The 27179-nt window shown below is 35.4% G+C and overlaps 1 long non-coding RNA gene across 1 annotated transcript; it reads left to right on the top strand.

Annotated features, from left to right (window-relative positions):
- Positions 1-1573: 1573 nt before the first annotated feature.
- LOC135784238 (uncharacterized) lies at positions 1574-5887 on the top strand. The gene is made up of 4 exons (XR_010546003.2): positions 1574-2077; positions 2298-2401; positions 4454-4525; positions 4611-5887. It is a non-coding gene; the product is annotated as an uncharacterized lncRNA (long non-coding RNA).
- The last annotated feature ends 21292 nt before the right edge of the window (positions 5888-27179 follow it).

Genomic DNA, 27179 nt, shown 5'->3' with positions numbered 1-27179 from the left:
TTACCAGTAGGTTCTGTAGATTCTCAGAAAACAAATGAGACCCAGCATTCATGATATGCACGCTCTTAAGGCTGTGCAATTGGGCAATTAGTTGAATTAGTTGAAAGGGGTGTGTTCAAAAAAATAGCAGTGTGGCATTCAATCACTGAGGTCATCAATTTTGTGAAGAAACAGGTGTGAATCAGGTGGCCCCTATTTAAGGATGAAGCCAACACTTGTTGAACATGCATTTGAAAGCTGAGGAAAATGGGTCGTTCAAGACATTGTTCAGAAGAACAGCGTACTTTGATTAAAAAGTTGATTGAAGAGGGGAAAACCTATAAAGAGGTGCAAAAAATGATAGGCTGTTCAGCTAAAGTGATCTCCAATGCCTTAAAATGGAGAGCAAAACCAGAGACCCAGGTGAAAAAAAAGTAGTATTTAATGTATTAAACATATACTTAAAATTTAAGTAATATGTTTTTAGTACATTTGTATTCCCAACGTGCTTATTTAAAGTGTATTAAAAATATGTTAAATAGCTTTTAAATGTATTTCAAAAAAGTGTACTACAAGTACGTTGGTAATAAATATATGCTTAATTACACTTTTTAAAAGTATGCTAAACTCAAGCATACTTTTAATGTATTTCTAAAAAGTATACTAGAGGTACGCTGGTAATAATTATATCTTTAAAGGCGCTCTAAGCGAATAATGTGCGACGTCACTTCCTGTTGATGTTTGAACTGTTTTCAAACAGACAGAGCGTAGCTAACTCCTCCCCCTCCCCCTCCCTTCCGTGCTTTCATGAACGCGCCCAACCCCCACCCCCAAATCCTTCTTGCCGTTTATTGGCTGGAATACTTTGTTTTGTTTTGTGCTGGCTAGGTTTGGCCATTTGTTGATATTGCCGTTTGTGAAGCCTGGGCTGTCTACAGAGATCGCGTTTTTTTACAGTTTGATCAGCGGACAGGCAGCAAGCAGATAGTGAGGAGATGTTTCCGGTATGTAACAAAAAATGTTTTATGGTCTAAAACGCTTCAATTCGCTTAGAGCACCTTTAATTACACTTTAAAAAAGTATGCTAAACTCAAGCATACTTTTAATGTATTTCTAAAAAGTGCACTAGAGGTACACTGGTAATAAATATATTTTTAATTACACTTTTTACAAGTATGCTAAACTCAAGCATACTTTTAATGTATTTCTAAAAAGTACACTAGAGGTACGCTGGTAATAATTATATCTTTAATTACACTTTAAAAAAGTATGCTAAACTCAAGCATACTTTTAATGTATTTCTAAAAAGTACACTAGAGGTACGCTGGTAATAATTATATCTTTAATTACACTTTAAAAAAGTATGCTAAACTCAAGCATACTTTTAATGTATTTCTAAAAAGTGCACTAGAGGTACACTGGTAATAAATATATTTTTAATTACACTTTTTATAAGTTTGCTAAACTCAAGCATACATTTAACGTATTTCTAAAAAGAGCACTAGAGGTACGCTGGGAAAAAATATATGTTTAATTACACATTTAAAAAAAAGTATGTTAAACACAAGCATACTTTTACAGAAGTTTTAGTGTATTTAGAAAAAAAACATATATTTTTTTAAACATGTACATTAATTTTAATAGGCTAACATTGCAATTTCAACATCATATCATTGAACTTGCATTATATATTGATTTTACAAAGTTAATCCACATAAATTTGTTAGTGTTTATATTCAAACAACACACGTGACGGACCTGACTAAACCTCATTGGTTCTTGGGATTCAGTACGTCACATTGGCTTCCTGATTCAGTTGTTCGAATACACAACATGCGTGATCGTTGGTAAATGTGGATTAAAAGTTGAAACTAAAACTGTTAAATTATATATAGTGATCATCAGAGGACTTGGCTGAAACAACGCGATTCACATGGATTACTTCGGCGATGTTTTTTATTGCTGTTGCGATTAACCTTTTGAAATGTGAGCAGTTTTTAAGTATCAAGTGGATCTGACATCGAGGGGAAATATACGTTTCTTGGATTTCATTAAAGTACATCGGTTTTTGTTTGAAGATGAATGAGAGAACATGAGGGTAAGTTAAGTGATGACAGATTTTTGCTTTTTATTTTTAGTGAACTATTAAATAAGTAGAACATTTAGTATTACAGTATGTCTTAATTTTAACCCAGCTTCTTAAAGCGTGTATGTTGTGTGGCTTTTGGAACATAACGTTACTTTTTTTTGTGAGTAAAGTTAGGCATTTCATTTCTCTTGTTGTATTTCAGAAATCATAACAGCCTGTCTTTTTTTAGCACAGCGGCATTCAAATTGACCAATCAGAGCCGAGAATATCTAATAAGTCGAAGTAGAGATGAACAGATGAAGATACAGCCCGTAAAAATACTTATTCTTGGTGGTAAGTTTTTAGTTCTACAGTATTTGTATAACATTTAGATAACTTTTGTGTTTTTCTAATGCTAATGTTTATAGAGTAACTAAACCCTAAACCAACTTTTTTAGTTAATGATCTGTAAGAATGATGCTTTATTAGTGTAAGTTTTTGGACATTTGGATATAAAGTGTTTCAATACTACAATATATGTTGTAAAAACGTCTGAGTGCTGCCCTCTTCAGGTTGAACGGTGGCTACTGTCAGGGCTCGAAATTGCGAATATTTTGGTCGCATATGTGACCGAAATTTAATCTGTGCGACCTTAAAATATATTTGGGAGCATTTCTGCGACTGCCCATTTTGTTGTGGTGCGACTTGATTTAGATTGTGATGCTGCGTGCTGCTGTCCCAGGTTCAGTGTTCTCTCCAACGTTACATAACCAATCAAATTTCACCATTAAGTTCTTACGTTTAATGAAGACCGCAGATTGGCTAATATGAGCGTCAGTCATTCCTTGTTGCCGTGCTACGTTGGTACGTGAAGCGCGAAAATAAGACGCACCGCGAGCATGACGAGAACAAGCCGACTACAGCCAATGTTACTACTGTAATTAATGACGACGATCCGGATTCAAATGCGACTCCACCACCGGAAAATAAGACTTGACGTTAAACCTTTCAGAGAGAGTGGCTTAAAGATTTCGAGTGTCTCCTCTATGAAAATGGCTCGATGTAACTTACTTTGCTTACTGTAAATCCTGTAAAACGGCGTTGGTGGCGGAATCAAAACATTTTAAGCGACAGACCTTGCTTAAACATGGCGAAAGTGCCAAAAACACTAGTAGTGTCATGACAAATGTGTTCATTATTGATGGAGACACCGACCTGTCTGTCAAAGAGTGTTTGATAGTGTATGTGCGCATGCGCTGGTGAATGGACATCCGACAAACATCCTTGTGGTCCATGTTGATGTGGAACACGACAATGTTGATGGTATGTTTTTATAAAAAAATATATTTTTTAAAACATATTTAGTAGTAATAGCATCCTGGTAATGCAGTTATCAATACCAATATTAGCCTTCTATATTAAGCCTTCTATATTAAGGTCACTTTTGTAAATGTCCCAATTAATCAGTGTTTTACGTGTTTGCTAGATTTTCTATTGTAATCTTAATCATTTTACCTGTAATCTGTAATTGGTAAATTATTATTGCTATACTATTTCAAAAGCAGTTGGGTATTAATTTAGGAATCTATGCAGTAAAAAAATTAAAATAAAAGACCAAATTTAAATGCTGGCCATAGGATACTGTATGTAAAGCCTGGTGGTTGCATTTTATTTTAATAAAATAAATCTATTAACATATACATTGTAGTTGTGGTGCTTTTTAATTTTTGGATGGATGCGCCTACATTTTTGCTGGTGCTCCTAACTCTTTAAAGTTGTGAGCACCAGTGCTACCAAAAAAAAAGTTAATTTTGAGCCCTGTACTGCAGTTGAATTTTCCTATTGGATGTTGGACCGGACACTTTTAGACAACATTACAAAGACAATAATATATTACTAACATGATTAGCCTGCTGGACGGATTGTAAAAAACAGCACAATGTAAGCACTGCTAGTACAGGCTAGCTGAATATATCTTAATGATTACAGAGATAAAACAACACATAAAACTTGCAACCTTTCTCAGTTTGCACATCTGGACAATTCTTCACACATCATAGGTTGTAAATTTGGGTAAATCCAGCAAACAAGTAATTTTAGCGATTCTGCTGTCACTCTGCTTTAAATCTCCCGCATCAGAAACTTAAGAGCAGCCTTGAGTCAATTGTGGAAGTTAAGCGTGCATAGAGTCCATTGGCATGACTTCTGATTTCTTTAAATCTCCTTAAACAGAGGTGAACTTTTCTTGTAAGCAAGACCACAATAGACATGTCAATGGAAAATGTCCTTGGTTAAAATAAAACACAATTATCAAAGTAAAGAATATCCTGTAATACACACAGGTTGCATTATATCAGTGTCAGTGAGTTAAGCCTCCTATAACCCTTTGTTCAATGTAACTTGTAGAGTGCCATGTAGCGACGGATCAAACGGACACTCATGTCAAGCTTGATGAGGACACAGTCAAAGCTTTAAAAGGTAAACTGAGAAGTTAACAAAATTCTAATGCATATGTTCATTAATTATTGGTTAATTTTGTATATATTCTGTTTCCTTTTCACAGACCTTGTGATTAAGTCTGCAGTGTCTTAATGGCAAGAAGAAGTGACCCTCCACTTAAACGTGACATTTAAACTGCTCTGTGTTTTGGTTCAGCCATTTGTAGGTTTATCTCGAGTTAGTTCAAATGCACTTCTGCATTTGTCCAGTAACTTTTTGTTTAGAGAATTACATCATTATGATTATATAATTATTCAATGGTTGCATATTCATAGTGTACTTTTCATATTGATGTATTAATGTTCCACAATTTGATAAAAGTAGCTCATTGCATTTCACTGATCTTTGTTTTATATTGTAAACTCATTTCAATAGCAGTAAATACATACTTAGTTGTTTCTTTAACATTTAATTAGTTGTTAATGATGGAAGAAACCGGTTCGTATGTATGAATACAGAATAGGTATCATTTTAGAATGAGTTAAAACATGTTTTGGTGGCAAACATGCAGGTAAAATAGTACATGTATAACATTCTAATAGTAAACTTGACTGTAATTCAAATGTCACATACAGTACATTAGAAATGATTTATTTTATGTATACAAATGTGTGGGCAATATATTATTATTTCATTTTGTATGCTATATTATTTATGTAATATTATTATATCTGAAATTATTAAATTACATTTATAAATGTTTAAAAGGTGGGTTCAAATGTGCTTCAAGTTGTAACTGAATACAATTTTAGAAAATAGCACAGTTGAGTACACTTAGATTGTCTTAAGTTTGTCTTAACAAGTACTAAATACTACTTTTTAGTATATTAAGCACAATTTACTGCACGAAAATAAAGAGCTTTTGGTACCTTAAGGTTGTGAACTTAAAGTGTATTTTAGTGAACTTTTTCACCTGGGAATACATTTGGTATATTATTTTAACATACTACTAGTATATTTTAAAGTAGATTCGTAAATGTTTAAAGGTGGGTTCAAGTTGTAATTAAAGATATTTTTTAAATACAGACCTAGTATGTTAAAATTACATTTTAGTTCAACTTCATGGTGTCTCAAAAAAGCACAGTTGAGTACACTAAGATGGTTTTAAGTTCATCTTAAAAAGTACTTAATACTACTTTTTAGTATACTAAGTTCAAAATTAGTGTGTGAAAATAGAGCACTTTTAGTATAATGTGGAAAGTGTACTTAAATAGTGTATTTTAGTGAACTTGTTTCACCTGGGAATACATTTGGAATATTATTTTAACATACCATTAGTATACTTTAAAATATATTTAAAAATGCTTAAAAGTGGGTTCAAGTGTACTTCAAGTTATAATGAAATATATTTTTTTAAATACAGACATAGTATGTTAAAAATACATTTTAGTTCAACTTCATGGTGTCTCAAAATAGCACAGTTGAGTACACTAAGATGGTATTAAGTTCATCTTAAGAAGTATTAAATATACTTTTTAGTATACTAAGTTCAAAATTATTGTGCGAAAATAGAGCACTTTTAGCATAATGTGGAAAGTGTACTTAAATAGTGTATTTTAGTGAACTTTTTTCACCTGGGAATACATTTGGAATATTATTTTAACATACCATTAGTATACTTTAAAGTATATTTAAAAATGCTTAAAGGTGGGTTCAAGTGTACTTCAAGTTATAATTAAATATATTTTTTTTAAATACAGACCTAGTATGTTAAAAATACATTTTAGTTCAACTTCATGGTGTCTCAAAATAGCACAGTTGAGTACACTAAGATGGTATTAAGTTCATCTCAAGAAGTACTAAATACTACTTTTTAGTATACTAAGTTCAAAATTAGTGTGCGAAAATAGAGCACTTTTAGTATATTGTGGAAAAGTGTACTAAGTGTACTTAAATAAAGTGTTTTTTAGTGCACTTTTTTTCACCTGGGGAGACGTGGAAGAAAACGGAAGACAACCATCAAAATGGATAGAAGAATAACCAGAATGGCAAAGGCTCAGCCAATGATCACCTCCAGGATGATCAAAGACAGTCTGGAGTTACCTGTAAGTACTGTAACAGTTAGAAGACGTCTGTGTGAAGCTAATCTATTTTCAAGAATCCCCCGCAAAGTCCCTCTGTTAAAAAAAAGGCATGTGCAGAAGAGGTTACAATTTGCCAAAGAACACATCAACTGGCCTAAAGAGAAATGGAGGAACATTTTGTTGACTGATGAGAGTAAAATTGTTCTTTTTGGGTCCAAGGGCCACAGGCAGTTTGTGAGACGACCCCCAAACTCTGAATTCAAGCCACAGTACACAGTGAAGACAGTGGAGCATGGAGCATGATATGGGCATGTTTCTCCTACTATTGTGTTGGGCCTATTTATCGCATACCAGGGATCATGGATCAGTTTGCATATGTTAAAATACTTGAAGAGGTCATGTTGCCCTATGCTGAAGAGGACATGCCCTTGAAATGGTTGTTTCAACAAGACAATGACCCAAAACACACTAGTAAACGGACAAAGTCTTGGTTCCAAACCAACAAAATTAATGTTATGGAGTGGCCAGCCCAATCTCCAGACCTTAATCCAATTGAGAACTTGTGGGGTGATATCAAAAATGCTGTTTCTGAAGCAAAACCAAGAAATGTGAATGAATTGTGGAATGTTGTTAAAGAATCATGGAGTGGAATAACAGCTGAGAGGTGCCACAAGTTGGTTGACTCCATGCCACACAGATGTCAAGCAGTTTTAAAAAACTGTGGTCATACAACTAAATATTAGTTTAGTGATTCACAGGATTGCTAAATCCCAGAATTTTTTTTTTTTGTACAAAATAGTTTTGAGTTTGTACAGTCAAAGGTAGACACTGCTATTTTTTTGAACACACCCCTTTCAACTAATTGCCCAATTGCACAGCCTTAAGAGCGTGCATATCATGAATGCTGGGTCTCGTTTGTTTTCTGAGAATCTACTGAACCTACTGGTAACTTGTTTGCCACGTAGCAATAAAAAATATACTAAAAACCTTGATTATTCTGGTTAGTCACATTGTACTGCTATTATTTTGAACAATACTGTATTTGGTGTAAAAACGTCTGAGTGCTGCCCTCTTCAGGTTAAACGGTGGCTACTGCAGTTGAATTTTCCTATTGGATGTTGGGTCCAAGAAATAACTCGTGACGTAAGCAGGTTCAAGCTCACCACGCCCTTGTTACGATCTCACCACACACTTAGTTCGTCCCCTCTATCTCCGTTGGGATCTGCCCACTTTTCTTGCATTTTTCAAATATTGCAGTGGGTGAAGTCAGGTTCTGACCAGGGGTTTAGTTACTCTTTAAAGCCAAAATGATGGTTACGCTGTCGCAAGCTGTTGGTGAATCTGGCCCATAATGTGTTAAAAGCGTAACACAATAAATGGGTAAATCTTTCATAGAGTGTAGGTTTTTTTTAAAGTTTAAGTTGTTTTCAGTGCAAAATGTATTTTTATAATTAATAGCAACTCCTCACTAGTCAAGAAATCATGAAATGAGTTGATTAAACTTAAAATTTAAGTGCAACAGGATTTTTTTTAGGGAGGGTTTTTTTTTCTTGTGATGGGTGTGTTAATGAAGGCTCTGTGATGTTTGATGTCATTTGCTTGTCAGATCTTGCGGTGCCGTATAAAGTCAAACACAAATTGACGAAATTAACCTGTCAGGTATCGTATTTTTTTGCTATTGAACGAAAACAAAATTTTGCTATAGACAGAGAGAGATTGGGTATAAAACATATAAAATGTATGGTATGCAAAATTATATCAGCTTACCTTTATTTGTCTTAAATTTAAGCATTGTACTGTCAGCTGAGTAGATAAAAAATATCACCGAGAAAAATAAATCAAATATGACATCAGTCCAATTATTTTTGACCCACACACATTTTTTTTTTTTTTTTTTTTTTGGCTTTCGACGTCCATGACTTTAAGAACATTTAAATTTCAACCTTCTGTCCTTCTGTCTCATTGCCATAAATAAGTTTATATAGAGAGCCAATCTAGACATTGCTTAAGTCTACCACAAAAAAATATATTTTAAAGCCAAGGCCTTGTGCTGTCAAGATAACAAAATGTACACTTATACTGTATTTACAATTAAGCATTTGGCAGACACTTTTAAAAACTGATGCATTCAAGTAACATTTGATCAGAATGTATTTACCCGAATTCAAAGCCATGACCTTGGTTTTGTTAGCGCCAAAGATCTCAACAAAAGTTGAACATTTCTCAGTCAAATTGAATTATGTAATGTAATTATGTAGAGCAGCTATTCATGCGATTTTTTTATAGCTGTAGTTGTACTCTACAGTATGTCGGCTATTGACTTAATTGTGCCAATTGTTATTTCGTCGATGGAACCTTTGAAGAAGCATCTAAACAAAGATAATACTCAATTACTTAATTTAAAGATACTTAAAGGTGCCATAGAATGTAGAATTGTATCTACTTAGGCAATAAGAGTTCTTTACATGGTAATAACATATCGTGAGCCTCAAAAACATGTTTTCTCCTTTTTATGTAAACCTCATGCATGCAAAAGACCACTGGAATACAGGCCAATCTCAACATAACGATAATATCTTTCTTGTACACCTCTTCCTGCACTTTTATTTGAAAAGCGTCTCTCGGCTAAGCTGTTGACATGCATCTTCAATGGAAAAGACAGCAGGAAATCGTGCGACATCCTCGCGTCTCGCTAAGCAGATTATTCAAATGACCCCACAGGTGCTTGCTATTGATGTTCTGCCGCAAGACACCTGCAACGGCGCAAGGTCAGAGCCTATTCAGAATTAACCTCTCAGATCTGGTCCGATTCACAGTAATGCTGAAGAATAATAGTAAATGAGTTGTTTGTTCAGTCAGGTCAGGATTGAACACTGTTATGAGGAGGTCCTCTGTCACTCACGCTGTTCTCCGGCACAGTGCCAATGTTTTCCAGTGGCTTTCTGAGGTTTCGTTCATGCGGAGGCATCATGCACCTGTTTTTTGAAGGAGTAGCAGTGGCAGTCCTGGCTCACACTTGGTGCCCAAGGCAAGATAAGACATCAAAGGAAAACCCATACCTTGAACACCCTAGTAGTTTTATTAAAACATATGTGTAAGTTGTGTCAGTGTAGTGCAATTTGTGTTTAGTCTGCATGATGGTCTGAGCAGGTGTTGACAATATTGTCATTGTAAAACAAACAATCTGTGAAACATCTTGGGAGATTTCAATTTGTAGATGATCTGTGCTGTATACTGTAATACTGAGCTAGTGTTTATGTGTAGTGTAAGCTAGTGTAAGTGTAGTTAACAATCTTATTGTAAAGTGTTCTCTAACATCTTTACAACTATTGTATGTAACTATTGTAAGTATAAAATGTTACCAAACAATGTATAAATAAATAAATAAATAAATATAAATATATAAATATATTTATTTACAGCCTTTATAAATCATAGGTAACTAGTTATTTTATAAAACTTAAGTGTGTATATCCTTACAGCTTTTAATGATTTTAAGTTAACTACTGATAATTAATAAAACGTTGTTAAAGGGCACATATCATGGTACTTTATATAGGACGTAATATAAGTCTCAGATGTACATTAAATGTGTCTGTGAAGTTTCAGCTTAAAATACCCCATAGATTATTTTTTATAGCAGTGGTTCTAAAACGTTTTGACGTGCCCCCCGGTGTGGGGTGCATCCCGTTGTGCCCCCTCAAAGCAAATAAAATTCATGACATAAAACGATCTCAAATTGTAATTAAACTAAACATATTATATTATACAATAAAGTGCTGTTGGTTAGTAGCCCAAATGTATGTAATTTACAAAATGTTATAAATCTGGCCAACTCGGCACCATCTTGCACCCCCCAGTTTGAGAACCACTGTGTTATAGCATGTCCAAATGGCCCATATTTGGGTGGGAGCAAAAAAGTGTGTGTGTAAAAACAAATGAGTGAGCACACAGTGAGTGCTTTTGGTTGAAAATAGATCTTATTCCCGTAAATTAATTCTGAGAATAGTACTTTTGTTGCATTAGCGCTACAATTTGCTAACAAAGTTAAGCTAAACATATAGAAATTTTTTGGATAAAATCTGTCAGTGTCCATGGGCAGGGCTTTGTTTGTGTGACATCACATCAACAAGATAATCAAAACAACATGTGTAATGAGACTGCTTTGGTTTAATGTGAAAAATTCAATGTAGGGATGTTGTGTTTACACATTGCAAATGCACCTTTATGTCCAAACACCTTAAAAAAGTGATTTATGCATAATATCTGCCCTTTAAGTGTTATCAATTATCTTTCATCAGAAACACAACAAAATCTTTTTTTTTCTTTACAGCACTTATTAATCTTACTTACACTGCAAAAAAAGTTTTTTGTATTGTTTAGTACAAACATCTAAAAATTCTTAAATCAAGATGCATTTTCTTGATGAGGAAAATATGTCTAGGTTTTAGACAAAGATTTTATAGATATTTGTACTTAAAACAAGACAAAAATACTAAGTAAGAAAGTCATTTTTTGCATTGTAAGTACTGAAAACATATAAAACCTTGCTGTAATGTGAAACAAAAACAATGGGTCTCATTTACTAATTTGGGTACGCACAAATTTGTTTGTAAAATGTTTTTTTTTTTTTTACAAATCATGATTCAAAAAAAACTTTCATACTTAAATTTATTTTAAATGTATGCAAAAACGTAAGAACGTAACCACACGTACACAATAATCTTGAACAAGGAAAAAGAACCCTATAATATATATCTGTGTTATATATTTTATATATTATTTTACCTTAGTCATGATTATTGTATACGTGCAGTGTTGGGGCTAGTTACTCAAAAAAGTAATATATTACGTATTACATATTACTCTCAAAAATAGTAATGCCTTACTTTACTTTATTACTCCCTGGAGAAAGTAACTAGTTATATTACTAGTTATATTACTAGTTACATTTTTTTTCTGGACAAGAATGTTTATTTGGGCAAGCCATGGCCAAGAAAATGCTGGCTTCCTTACCCGCTACCGGACATGGGGCACAGCGTTCGGAGAAACATTAAAGAGTGTGCACTTCACCGTCAAGTTATTTTCCTTCCGTTGAACATAATAAAATATGACTGAATCTCCACCCGTCGAAACTAGCTTTCTGTTGCTGGGAACCTTCCTCTGAAAAAGAGCTTGCCCTTGTTGACGCTTCCATTTTCCCGATCTGTCTTTGAGTGTGCCGCTGCCGCTCTGTGCTGCTGGCTGCCGGGTGTCGACCAATCGGTGATGGTAAATGATACCTCATGCCAAACTTAGACCAATCACTGTTCCATTCACGCCCTCCTCCCCTTCCCTTTTGTTCTCTGTGTTTTGTGCCTTGTGTGATGAAGGTGCTACTGGCGAATGTAACTCAAGTAACTAGCTCGGGAAAACTGTAATAATATTACCATTTTCAGACGGGTAATGCCTTACACTACTAGTTACTGAAAAAAGTAATATTATTACAGTAACTAGTTACTTTGTAACTAGTTACACCCAACACTGTATACGTGTGGTCTAAGTTGTTCTTACGTTTTTGCATACATTTAAAATAAATTTAAGTATGAAAGTTTTTGTTGAATCATTATTCTTGATGAGTAACTTCAAACGTCCGTACAAATTTGTGCGTACCCATGCTAGTGAATGAGACCCAATTTCTTTGCAGACTTTCTTTACAGAATTTATTAATCTTAGTTAACTATTCAACCGTATTGTAAAGTGTTACCAAACACATTTTATAAAAAAAATAAAAAATAAAAAATAAAAAATAAGAAAATAAAATAAATAAAATAAAATAAAATAAAAAATAAAATAAATAAAATAAAGCTTTGTATAGCACTTGTCATATTATTGCTCCCCTATAATAAATGGCTTTGCTTCCTCACTTTTGGTCGCTTTGAATAAAAGCATACACTACACCACAAAAAAAGTACTTTCTTACTTAGTATTTTTGTCTTTACATTTTTTAATCAAAATAAATTTTCTTGATGAGCAAAATGACAGAAGAAATTCTAATTCTAAGTCTTATTTTTAGACAAAAAAGATACAATTTAATTGAATGTGTGCTTAAAACAAACAAAAATATCTGCCAATGTTGTGAGAAAAGTTTTCTTGAAGTGTTCAAGAAAAAAGTAAACTGATTTTTTTCTCACCCCATTGGCAGATATTTTGATATTTTCTTGTTTTAAGCACAAATTCACTTAAGCTGTATATTTATATATCTTATTTTCTTAGGTCATTTTGCTCATTAAGAAAAACCATCTTAATTTAATTTAAAATTATGCTTTAAATGTAATTTAATTTTAGAATTTTTAGATATTTATACAAAAAACAAGACAAAAATACTAATTAAGAAAGTCATTTTTTGCAGTGTAAATACATCTAAATATATTTTTTTCTATTCTATTGTACTATTGTTAACCTATAAAAACCAAACATATTTTACCAACTTATAAAATCTTATTGTAAAGAGTTTTCAAACACCTTTTATAAAAAAAAAATATATATATATATATATATATATATATATATATATATATATATATATATTTTTTTTTTTTTTTTTTTTTTTAAACTGTAAATGTTGTAGGGGACACAAGCTTTACAGTGTGAATAGTCATGATGCTTCTTTGTCTTTTAAATTTTGACTGACTAAATGTGATTTTTTTTTTGAATAAATCTACAGAGAAGCATTTATGTTCATTCATCTTTTGTCCTCTGTGAACTCTGTGCAACACACAGAATCGCAGTCTTACACACCACTTATACACCCCACCCACAAACAAACATATTTGTTTGTCAGACAAACACATTCACTACCCTTCCTAAACAGACTGTAAAACACTCCACTACCGTACCCACAGTACACACACACACGCACACACACACCTTTCCCACCTTCCCCGCTGTTATCGAGCCACATGCCGAAGCAGAGCGGCAGAGTAAGACGCACAGCTCAGTCTGAAGTGTGACACTCTGAATAAATTAACACACTGGCTGCTGGAGCAAACGGGGAAGGTGGGCACAATAAAGGAGCCAATCAGGCGCTGAAGCCCCCCTTCACAAGACGCGGGGCGACTGGTGCTCGGCTGTTGCTGGAGCGAGGAAAGATTTTGGCTAGCAACGTTTCAGCCAATCAAATTCTACAAAAGGCGGCAAAGGGGAAAACAACTTCACGTTCAGTGTGTCAAGCAAATGAAAAATGTGGTCTAAAAAAACTTTGTGTTGCCAGGTTTAAAGCTCCTTCTTTAAGACTTTACAGTATGTGCGTGTGTGTACAGCGCAGTCACCGTCCGACTTGTCTCTTTTGTTTTTGTTCTCCCCGGGACAAGAAACCTGGAAGATATTTTTAATTGCTGAATTTAACGTTGATGGATTATCTCTAGGTCACGCCTCTTCCCAATCGTTTAATGCCTTAAGTAGTCCTCCATGTTTCCAGTTGACATTTGTTGCTGCAAAGCCATGTTTTCCACTATTGTCCATTTCTCCGAAGTGTGCGTGGTTGAGAGAGAGAGAGAGAGAGGGAGAGACACAGAGAAAGAGTTGAGTTTGAGTGACAGCGTTAACCTTTTCAGTATGCAGAACTGAGGATGGGGGTGCTGTGTTTCGGAGTAGACAGGCTCTTGTCGTCATCCGATGCAAGTGTGGGAGGTCGTCCTGTATCCTCCCCGTGTTTTTTGCTAAGTGGCCAGATAATTTCATATTCCACATCTGTCCCCAAATCAAACCTTCATTGTTTTTTTTTCTTAAAGTGATGTTGTGGGCACTTTTCCTGTAGCTTGAGGCAATTAGCATATTGTGCTGAAGGATAGCAACCGGCTCTTTTAAATCAGATAATTACCTTTGTTAAGCATGCTCGCTTTTTGGCAGTGAAGATGACAGCTCCTCCCTGTTGTTACCACGGCCGCCGTTGCCGCTGTTGCCATGGTGTGAGTTGCTCCGTTAGGCTGCGTTCGATTGGTGGAGAGCGTGGTGCCCATTAGACAAATGATAGCTCCTGCGGGCCGGGGTAAAATAGCGAGTTGCGCGTCTCAGGGGCCCACCCTTGTTTCGGCTTGTACTCTTCTTTTAGAAAACTGCATGGTTTCTTTTTAATGGTCAGCAAAATTATGACCACACTACAAATGAAAACATGACCTGGAACAATGCTTGATCTGCACACTGAATTTTTTTGGAGCAGGTGCACATGGGGGCATTAAAGAACTGGATGCATTTTTTTATTTTTTTTTTTGTGGTTAATGGTCAGGTATAACTCTTGACACTAACCTTTCAGAGTAAATGTATTACAGAATGTCGCCACTTTGTGTCACAGCATTATGCTTCAAACAATCTGGGAGCCATTTGTGAAATGAAGCTGTTTTACAAGCTTTTCACAGCAATCTGAAAATACATTTTCAGAAGCTCATAGGCTAACAACAGTCATTTCGGAGCAACTACAGCGAAACACAGGGATAATTCCTAATGGTCTTTTTTGTTATATACAATCTAAAGTATTGATTTTTTCATTCAGCTGAAATACAGAGTCTTCAGTTTTTTCCAAACTAAGTTTAGCCTGAATAATTTCAGGAGGCAACCATTTAATGTCTATAATGATTTTAACCTTTTAAAGTATTTTAGCTTCAAAGTTAAGACCATAATAACTATAAAACTATTATTTATTTATTATATTATTTATATATGATTTATAGATAGCTGCTGCAGAAAATTTATTTAGATTAATTTAATATTTTTCTCAGTTTCATGCTCAGCATGACTTCCTTTCCTCAGTTAAACACAAACATGCCATCATGTTATCTTCTCACATGGGGGTCAACATGATGGAGCTCCAACAGCACATACATATTTCATTAACTCAAATGACTCCAGCGAGCTAATATATGTTTTCTGAAGTGAAAATATTCATAATATTTGAGCATATTTAGTGATTGATGCATCACGTATACAAAGACACATAAAGATCAGTGTGGTAAGTATAAATATGGCAGGACATTGATAATATTGCATCTCATTGGATGTCACGTCTTGTGCCTGTAATTTAAGATTTATTAAAATTAAAATAACAGAAGCCGCAAAAATGATTAAATATTGAATTATATACAAAGTGGATACTAAACAGAGATGGCAATATAGGCATTTATTTGGAACTGCTGGGTCCAATTGTTAGCTTACAGCACCTGGTACTGCGAGGTGGTCTCCCATCCATGTACCAACCAGGCCTGACCCTGCTTGGCATTCAGAGATCAGACGAGAGCGGCATGATCAGGATGGTTTGGCATAAGCTGACCACCAAATAAATTACTTTAAGCATATAATACACAATTGTTTAAAATAAAAATGTAATTGCATTTGCATTTTTATATTTCTACACAACCCAACCCTTACTTTCATCTGGTGTAATCATATAAAATAATTAAACTGTCTAGCAATTTTCTTTTCTTTTACAAAATAAAGCAAACTTTTTGGTTTGATGACAAAACAATTTCAGTGTATTTGGCCATGTAGGTAGTAGCTCTGGCAACACAGAAGGTTATACACTGTAATTCATAAATAGATGTTTATTGTATTTTTAACATAATATCCATAATATTTCTTGGACTTCAAGAGTGTTCGAATTATGTCAAAGCTTATGGGGGGTCCCTACCTAAGCCCCACCCCCTGGTCAAGCCCCACCCCCCTCATTATAGGGTCGCTGTGATTTGACAAAGTAAGATGAGATCCTGGATCAACAATCATCTGATCCTGGTTTTAATCAAAGAAACCCCTAATTACCCTTTTAACTATTTTTACTAGTAGTGGTTAAATGGATTACATTGTGTTTTTTAAATCATAAATCAAATAATTTTCGGATCAGCAAAACTGGGGCTAGGAAAATAAAATAAGAACAAATTAAGAAATGATGAGCATATAAATAAAGTTATAAATAAAGTAAGATCTAACAGTAGTATTTAATAGAATCAAATAAACATTAACACTGTCTTCTTCATTATATAAATTAAATATAATTAATATTTTTAAAGATACAGAAGTTATTTTCCTTTGTTTTCTGTTGTTTAATTAATATAAATGACAGAAACACAAGCAGATAAGAACTGCTACTTTCAGACCAACACTAAGATTTGACTTCTTTCTGAACTGTTTGCACTTACTTTAAGACATAACTGAATGTTTTTATGAGAATAGCTGCCAAGACTGTGGTATTTCGAGATGATTTTGTGTTTGCATGCTTTAGAATCGCGCGTCTCCGTGGCTCCGCTTATGAGTGTGCGTCCATTTGAGTATGTGTGTGCGTCATTGTTTGTGCGCACACACAACAGCCCACTTTAACATCTTGCGCTCAAATTGTTTAAAATCGCTTGCATGTTAACATTTGCAAGGTTTAAAACCACACATGCAAAAGATAAGCTTTCTATAAATAGTTATTTATTTCTGAATGATGCGTATTTGAGCGATTCGTTTTAAAAAGACTATAGGCTAACTTATTATCATTTATGCATGATTTCTTCTGCTTTCCCAATAAAATATTTTGTGTTTCTTTTGACTTGGTGACCAGCTGTCAGTTTGAGTGTGTAGCCTCGCCACTGTTATGAGATAATAGTTTGAGAAGAAAAAAAAAACCCTAACCCTAAAGATTACTAAACATTCTTACCGTCACTGAGGTGACACGCAGAAACATAACTCATCTGTCAATTCCTCCAGAAAACAGTGGGAGGCGCACTTGCGAGTTTATATTTATTTCAGACTGAAATCATTTGAATTAGTTTATTGCGAAATTGGGACAAATAACGGACAGGGGACCCCCCTAATTTATATATTTTTTTGGTTTATGGTGGGTCCCTCGAGGCTTATAGCAGGTCCGGGACCCCCCCAGACCCCCTTCAATTCGAACACTGGACTTCAAGGATTTGTGTTGCTTTCCACTTGCTTGTGGCAAAACAATTTGTGTAGGAATCTGACAGTGCAGCAAATTGTTTAACAGGCCAGTTTCAGTTGTCTTCATTTGCCAATTAATTACCAGCAATCGTCCATATAAACACATAGTACTCAGTCAGTTCAGCATTGTGCGTGTCTTTATTGTTGCATGGCCTCTACATGTCAAAGGAAATTAGCTCAGTATTACGTCTCTTTCTATGAAGTTCTTTAGCCAATTTAAGCTTCCCCCACAACTGCCAACCAATTATCCACAATTATACAACAAAACCATTCTCTAAAGGCAGCTGTATCATCCACAAACCTGTCAAATAAAGATTTGTACTAGTGTAAGTATAATAGTTTATTATACATATTCCTGTATGTAGTATGTATCTGAAGAAGAAACAGTGAGGAACAATATGCCCTCCTATTATCTTTTTGAACACTCAAGTTCCTTATTTAAACTAAGACATGATGCATTACCAGACTTACTCTGGAACTACTCTTATGTGTCTGGAATAGAGATGTAACGATTACCGGTTTAAAGGGGACATTTCACAAGACTTTTTATAAAATGTCATATAAAACTTTGGTGTCCCCAGAGGACATATGTGAAGTTTTAGCTTAAAATAGATAATTTATTATAGCATGTTTAAATTGTCACTTTGTGGGTCTGAACTGATCTCTGCACTAATTGGCAATGACGTGGTTGGATAATGCAGATTAAGGGGCGGTATTATCCCCTTCTGACATCACAAGGGGAGGCAAGGGGAGACTTATTTTTCACATGCTTGCAGAGAATGGTTTATCAAAACTAAGTTACTGGGTTGATCTTTTTTTTTACATTTTCTAGGTTGATAGAAGCACTGGGGACTTAACATGGAAAAAGTCAGATGTTCATGATATGTCCCCTTTAATGGTTTACTGCGATAAAAATGTCCAATGGTTAGTATTAAATGTGCCAGTGTCAGGGCTCGAACACCCCCTGTCCAACTTCAACCCAATTTAAGCAATAATGTGAGAAAAGCACACTCTTTCAGGTCTGCTCCCATGTGTTTATAATGACAGTGCTTCAGTACTGAATTTAAGTGCAAGTTTGGCCAAAAATGATATTAAACCCATGATAGTGAAAATAACTAGCTTCCGATAATGCCGCCATCTTAGACTCCTCTGTATTCAGGAGAGAGTATTAGCGTAGTGTATGCACTTTTCTTAGTGACGCATGACAAATTCGGAGGGCGGGGGCACAGAGCAGCAGTAGAGAAACCTCCATAAACTGCGTACGCTCTCATCTTGAATGCGGACACGACTAAGATGGCGACGTTACCAGAAGCAAGTCTCGGGTCTTTGGTTATCATCCTGGAGCCATTTGGATTTATTTTGTGAAGGATGGATGCACATTTTTTGGACTTTGAAGAAAGTGGACCCCATAACTTTACATTTGATTAACTGAAAGATCTAAAACATTTTCTAAAACAACTGAAAATGTGTTCGTCTGAAAAATGATGGACATATGCATCTCGGACAGCTTGGGGGTGAGTAAATCATGGGTTTAATAAAGCAATAAACCCCGAGAAGCAGTGGGTTACCAGTGCATTTTATAACAGCTAAGGGGCGTTGTTAGGCACGACGCGAAGCGGAGTGCCTAAACCCCCTTAGCTGTTATAAAATGCACTGGTAACCCAACGCTTCGAGGGGTTTATTGCGTTTATAAAACGGTTACTTCATATGCATAACGTTAGCGGGATTTTATAAAATAAAACCCAAAAAAGTTGTAATTATATTATTACAAATATTACTCTTCCGCCAAACAAAGTAGTTCCTCAGAATCAAGTGTGACTGAAACAGAGCGCAGTTCACAACCAACACAGACACAGCAAAGACACAATGAAAATATGATTTAAGACTGTGGTGTTTATTTTATAAATCACCATTCATTTAATTTATACATTAACATTTATATCGTGCAACTGTTGAAGTGATGATCAAATATGCTTGGAAGCATGCTGAACTCTTTCCCCGTCAGCGTTTTTTTTTTTTTAAGTTGCCACCCAGTTTTAGTTTAATGCCTTCCAGAAAATTATCTTCTTTATATAAACATAAAATATCAAATGAAAGAACAGACCATACGCTTTGAAACAAAAACAAACAAAAAAACATTTCATCCTACCTTCATTTGATCTCTTATCACCTCTCAAATTTTTTTATTAAAAGCGGAGATAATTCCATTTTTGTGAAGAACTTTAGTAAGAGATCAGATTCAGACGGAGCCATGAAAAGTACTGCACGGTGTTTTCAGTGAATGCGTCAGTGTTTAAGTTGGGTAAGATCGCCACCCAGTGGATAATAGCGGACGTATGAACTTGAGTTATAAAATCCTCAGACAACGTTTTCTCTTTATCGACGAGATGACTCAACAATATTTATTGAAATTCATCTGGATATCGCCATTAATTGTGCAATTGTAGACAAATTAAAAATATGATTTAAGACTGTGGTGTTTATTTTCATAAATCAATACGCAGTAACAGTGGCGCAGTGATACTTATGTAATGTGGTCTGAACCGTGAGGTTACCGGTGTATTTTATCACGGCTTAGAACGCGTTTCAACCAATCAGAATGAAGAACCAGAACTGCCCGTTTTATAATATCATTTTTGGCCGAACTATCCCTTTAAGTTAAAATTTTTTTCACTTTTAGGGAAATCTAGTTCTACTGACACATGTTTACTTAATATTTCTTAAGACAAATTCATTTTTCACTTTTCTATTTATTTTTCATTAAATGATGAGTTTAAAGCTACTTTCTACTCTGTTTGTTTCTTCAGTGATTGCTGTAAACGCAGGCGTCGTGCACGCTTACTCCTGGGTCATAAAGTACACATATTTCTCACAACAAACACAGGAAGACTTGTTGATTTGTCCTGTGTTTATATGAAATTCTGATTTACTCACCTGTGTTTTATCTGAATTAGACGGACATTTATCTCACGACTCCAAATGTGCTATGATTGTTGTTAACGTTATTTTTTTAATGTTTTTGTGAAAATAGGTAGCCTGCTAACACCAGACCAGTCTCATAGAGAATGAGACATGGTCTGGGAACCATATGCTCATTTTCTCGTATTTGAGGCGTGGTTTACGAATGCCAAGAGCCGTTTATTGGGCTCTACGAATGTCTATCAAATGCGTCTGTACGTAGCTCATAGCCAATCATTTCAATTATACCAGATGACGTATGTAGAGCGGCATAAATTCAACAACTTTTATCGGGTACGTGTGCACACAGCTGAAAGCTATGCAACTAAACAAGTAGCTGTATATTGATTTTGAAAAGCAACACAACTTAGTGCCACTGTGACAACCACAGTATAGGCATAATGACAACATGATATTAATAAATACTACTTACCATTTATAAGTTAAATGGACTTGTCGACAATGCCTACCATGTTGGTCCTATAAAACTCATTGCCATATCCAAACATTCTTCTTGTATATGAAATTGTTTAACGCCAAATGTTGCTCTTTTTTTTTAAATAAACTTGAATTTAAAACTACTTCGAACACTATCTAAGGCTGCATCGAAAAGTAACTTCACGTCATCTGCCATGTTGGATAAACAAAACTGCTTCGGTGTGTCGCATAGACGTCATCATCGTCTTGCTGCCCCCTCCCCGTTCTGGGATTGGTTCCCTATTTCAGGGCAAAAATTGGTCCATGGTTTCCATGCTAGACTTGCAGCATGAATAAATTTGCGCGCAAGACAGCATGGGGAAAACCAGGATAGAAAAAAGGTGTGACTACAAAATTAATGCAAACTAAATTTTAAATTTAGTTTGCATTAGTACTTTTTTTACATTAGAAATTGTTTACAAAACCATTATAATATTGATAATCGTTGTGATTTTGGTCACTCTAACGGTGATGTAAAATTTCCATAGTGATTTATCTCTAGTCAGGAATCATGCTTACTTTGTGTGAAATACATTTTGGAAACATTAGTTTCAGCTACTGGACTCAGTTCATCTATAAGATCCAACAGTATTGGTTACCTGACCGTCCTGATGTTCTTCTTGGCTGTACTCCCAGACAGCAGAAGACTCCGAGCCAGATCCGCACCGGATCTGCAATGGAGCTGCTGACTTCATCTGCTGTCTGTTCTGTAACTGTAACACTTGACTTCTCAGATCCCACAATCTGTTTAAAAGATCAGTATGAAGTACATTCAAAATATGTGTTGTTTTCAAAATACTGTTTGTTCTACAGTAAACTTTGTGTCCTCTAAAATCTTTGTTTGTTTACATATACAGATGCGTTTGAAAGTGTGGCCTTTAGTAACCGATACCTGGCCGACTGCGGCGACTGAACTTCTTTTACGTGCCTTTATTTATTAATTTGCTTCAGGCAGACCCCGCTGCGCTGTGCTCTGGTGCTTTGTGCGGCTGAGGCGTTGAGGTCTTTTATGACAGAAATGAAGAAAATCATACCACACCCCTTCTCTATAGCCTCGGGCTCTAATAAAAGGCTTCTGATTGCTTCCTCTTTCCTCAGGAGAGACAAAGAGCGAGATAGACTGTAAAAACAGCGCAGACATAAAAGCGACTATAAGGGAAACAGCAAGAAAAAGAGACAGCGGTATGCGAGTGGCCGCGGTACGGTAGCTGCTAACAATGAGCCATCTTCTGTGAGTTTTATTAAATCAGCGTGAGATTGACACCTGAATATGTTTTCATCCTCTGGATCTGCACAAAGCAGGCAGTGCTTCATGCACAAGCTTCCTCATTAGTACTCACTTTGGCAATGAACTTCTAAAGGCAGCACTCCAATATATCAATGTCTATGTTTCAATAGAAGAAGAGGCGCTAATGCAACTACAGAGGAAGGCGGGAAAACTCTGAGCAGAATGAACCCAATGCCCTGAAAATTTCCGCTACAGTTCATTGTTTACATTGTTCCATCGTTGCAAAAGTCCTATGCATGGACCAAAACAGTGATAGTTAGCATTAGCTACATCGCTACAGACAAAAGCATCATGCATGGTCAAAAACGGCATGTTTATGACAAAATTGTTAATTGACTGTTAAATGGTAAACATATCAAATGCATGGTGATTTTGTACTTATATTAAAAACGTTTTGGATTTGAATTCTACACCGGTGCCGCCTCAAGCATAATACGTGCGCAATGCTCCTGGCTATCAACATATCTACCACATTCTGCATTTTCAATCTCTCTGACAAGCATCTTGGTATCCTGAGCCATATGGTGACATATGTCAATGCCGCTGTGTCCTCAGCATTACAGATTGTACAAAGCGGTCAAATTTACATGATGTCACCCCAGATGTCAGTCACATGTAGCGTATGCGCCCTCAGTGTCAGGGGCAGCCCCCATAGCTCTGAGGTAAAGAAGACTCCTTTCACATCTGGCATAGACAAACAATTCATGAAGTCATTAATGCAGAGCAAAGATTGCTATAGTTTAATAGAGAATGTAGTTCAGTTTACAGATTTGGCTGTGTGTGATTCTGCGTGTAGATTTTGATCTTCACCATATATGACCCGGGCTGGCAGAATGAGTCGGAATGCGCATGGTCTTATTTTGAGCTACAGGCGAAAGAAAGTATAAATATCGATTCTGGTCGAAATTGAGGTTTTCATAAAAATAAATACTTCTTCTTCTTCATTTTAAAATTGTAAATATGATGCAGTCCAAACTTTAACCCCTGTTTTTACCTTTTATATATTTAATTTTTTACTTGTACCTACTTTTATTGTCATTATAACTATTATATTTTATTATGATATAGCGTATGTTGTTTTTGTTACAAGTCATATTTAAAAAACATTTCTTGTATCCAATATTTTGCCTTTAATTTCTGAAAACTCATATTTTTCTTTTTTTAATATTTTAAAAACAATTGCATTTTAACATTGCAAGAGTCAAATTGTAATAGTTTAACTATGCAGAGCTCTTAAACATCTTTTGTTTATAACTGTTTAACTTTCATAAAAAGTATTCACAATCTTCTCCTAATGACTAAAATTGCATTACATTTTTTTTCTTTTTTAATATTTTAAAGATATATAAGCTATAAACCGCCTTTCCATTGTACACTACATTCGGACGCAACTGTCGGAGTTTGCTCCCTAGTGGCACTTGTAATGAAATTTCAGTTTAATCGTAAATCTGTGTCAACATGGAAGAGAAGCGCAGGAGCCTTTAATCCACAAATATATTTATACTTAATAATTTACTTAATTTCCAGTAATCAATAGTTTTTAAAGGATTCAATTGTTAAAGTTAAACAAAAAGGATGACTAATTCTTACCTTGCACACAGTGTTTTGATTGAAAAAAAAAATGAAATACCTCACGTCACACAAGTAAATTTTTTTTATGCATCGAAAACTAAAATTGGGTCCGATAGTTACACACCCATGGATGGTAGGACATCCCACACAGCCCCTTTCCACCTCTCTTCCTGGTTTATCGGCTGTTATTTGTCATGTACAAAAGGTAAACCACACTGATTTTTATTCAGATAAATCGCACATCGCACGACCCCGATATACAGACATCTACACAGAATTACAGTTTAAAAAATATCTGTTTTGACAAGAATTCAAGCAGATATAATCTGTTATGTCTTAATAACCTTGTTTGGTTAACTGTTGGGGAAAATATTTGATATGTATTATTATATTAGATCCTTGCATTATATTGTCTCGGTATCAATCAAACAGTAAAATAAGAAACAGTTACAACATATATTTTTCCTATGGATATTGTTTTTGACTTTTTGTGTGCTAAATATATTAGTTTTACGGTTATTTTAAGGTATGGATGCAGTGATTTTGTTTTTGAACCTTCAAAAATCTTTAACTATTTTTTTCTCAAAATTATGCATCCTTTAATTTTTTTTTCACAATATACATAACTCATTTTTGAAAATATGCTCATTTTAACTCAGTTTGCCAGCATGAGTCACATATTAACCAACTGAAGTGACTACTTTTATTTTTATGTTTTTATTATAATTTTTTATTAATTTTAAGTCATGTTTTTGGGCCATTTTTGCTTTTTTATTAGATATACAGTATGATAGGAGAGGACAGGAAAGTATAGGGCAGGGGTTCTCAAAGTCCGGACTCCGGTCCGGATCCGGACCCGACGGCAACTTGATCCGGACCCGCGTCCACTTCATATTACAAGTGCATTAATTTTTATGTGAATGATTAAATGTGTGCATTTGCTATTTTACAAATGCATATTAAACTTGTAAACCATTCGTTTACTTTTTTTTTCTTTTTAGATTTAAGAATATTCCTGGTCCGAAAATAAAACGAGTTATTAAAAAATTTCCTGTGTGACGCTGTAGCCATCACACCCAGATATTATGCACAGCTACTTCATGTACTACGGCTTTTGATCAGTCCTTACTCCTTACCAATCACTGTTGGTTTAAGTCGTTTAAAACATGCATTTAAAAAAGCAACACTCGTCAAACATAATCTTTATACATATTCTTTATTATCATGAAATACCTGAAAATGTTTGAAGAACAGCAATATAAATATAACCTTAAGACATTTTCTGGAGCTGCGTGTGTCTGGTTCTTTGGCTGCAGCACATATTAAGTTTCTGCCCAAGAGCGCCCACTGGCTTTTGGATGTAGCGGCATTTCACCTTTATTCATTGGCTGCGTCCGAAACCGCATACTGTATAGTAGGTACTGAATAAGACAAAGTACCTACTTACTTGGCGTTAAAACAGTAGGTACTGTATAGTATGAATCCGGGTAGTATGAATGAGATTCGGACGTACTACATCCGCCATGTTGCTACATCACGTGACATACGTCGTCATCACGTCATGTCATTTCAGCACGAAAACAGCCTCGTGCCTCTTCTTCTTCGTTGGATAATTCCTCGTCCGGGGCATCATGGGATAGTGAAGCGTCCATCGTATGCACACTGCAAAATCTAACCGGAAGTAGTAGGTCATCCGGGTACTTTTCGCATACTGTTTTTCGAATACTATGTATTCGGACATACTACTCGCCTCGCCTACTGCTTTTCGCGTACTATATAGTATGTAGTAGGCGGTTTCGGACGCAGCAATTGAGAAGCATACCAAGCATCATCAGCCAATTTATAGGTGCACCCCTAATTTTGGTCAGTGTCTCTGCCTACCAACCACACTTTTTTGCCATGGTTTATGCATCTGATGGAGAACAAACTGTGCCATTTCTCTAATTAGGTTGCTCTGTATTTTGCACCTGGTTACTTCTGGCATATTTCTTGTGTTTATTAAAAAAAAAAAAAAAAATTACTTTAAATGCAAAATACACATATGTTTTTCCCAAACTATTTGTGTTGATTTGTTATATAAACAAATTATTTACATAAAGTTTTTCCGGACCTATGAAAATTATGGGAATTCAGATTTGGACCTTTGAATGTAAACTTTGAGAACCCCTGGTATAGAGTGAAGAGAGGGGTGAGGTATCGGCAAAGGGCCTCGAGATTCAAACTCGGGTTGCAGAAAGTCATCTGCACCATATGTAGGATCACTGCCCACTACACCATCGGCTGCAACAGTAACTACTTCATGATGGATGGATGTGCTTTTTGGAGCTCTTTCATTTTAAGGAGTGTATAAGAAGATAACATGATGGCTTTTTCATATAAAATTATTCAGCTTAACATGGCATGAAGGTTAGTAAATTATAAGAATTTTCATATTTAAGTGAACCATTTAATGTGGAAAGAAAGTCAACTACAGGTCAATTCCCCTTAAGACTGACACTATCAAAACATTGCTGTGTTTGTTTGGACATCCTGACCAGTTTGACCAAATAACATTGGCTACACCAATGGCAAGCATTTGGGGCGGGACTATCTATATGGGACCTCCTACCAATGAAAGATTATTAAAATATTTAGGAGATTGGTTAGAAATCGACTCATTATTTTATAGATTAAGTTTGCACATGTATACGCAAGCAAACCCAATCCACATGCGCACAAACACAATGCACATTTGTGTCATCTGCAAGATCAATGGCTGATTTCTTTTGAAGCCCCCGGTTTTCCTGTCCTTCTTAACTTTATCTATAACACCCCTCCTCTTCCTGTCTTCTCTCCCCAAGAGTTGTTGATGGATTAGCAGCACACTCTGTCCTCTTATCACCCTGTGCGAGGAGTCAAAGCGGCGCTCGGCCAAATGCACAACACCCCGCAGCATCTTTACCCTTTACTCTGACCCCTCCCTCTGGCTATATTTCATTACCCTCTCATAGATTATAGAGCATATCTGTCTAATCCTTGTATACATTGTCCTCTTTAGTGTATATATCCTCAGCTCATATATCCTCTCTTGATATGCTGTTACTATAAGTAAATTATGCTGTCTCTGTTTGCATTCGAGGGGGACAGGCTCTTAAGGGATTATATACCGTAGTAGGCAAGACCACTAGTAGGCAATATCCACCCGTGTAACCCACAGTACAGGCGCTTACGGGGACGAAAATCCCACTTTTCATGCAGTGAGCAGTGCAACAGCCAAAAAAGAAGCCATTTTACCAGTAAACCCACAAACGAAGAAGAAGCAGTAGCTTGTTGCGTATGATTTGAGAAGACATTTGTTGCAGTTTGAGTTAAATCACTCCTCAAC

Source organism: Paramisgurnus dabryanus, chromosome 19 (assembly GCF_030506205.2).
Source record: "Paramisgurnus dabryanus chromosome 19, PD_genome_1.1, whole genome shotgun sequence".
In the NCBI taxonomy this organism is placed as follows: Eukaryota; Metazoa; Chordata; class Actinopteri; order Cypriniformes; family Cobitidae; genus Paramisgurnus; species Paramisgurnus dabryanus.
The sequence above is the reverse complement of the archived record's forward strand: the minus strand, read 5'-3'. Positions and strand labels throughout refer to the sequence as shown.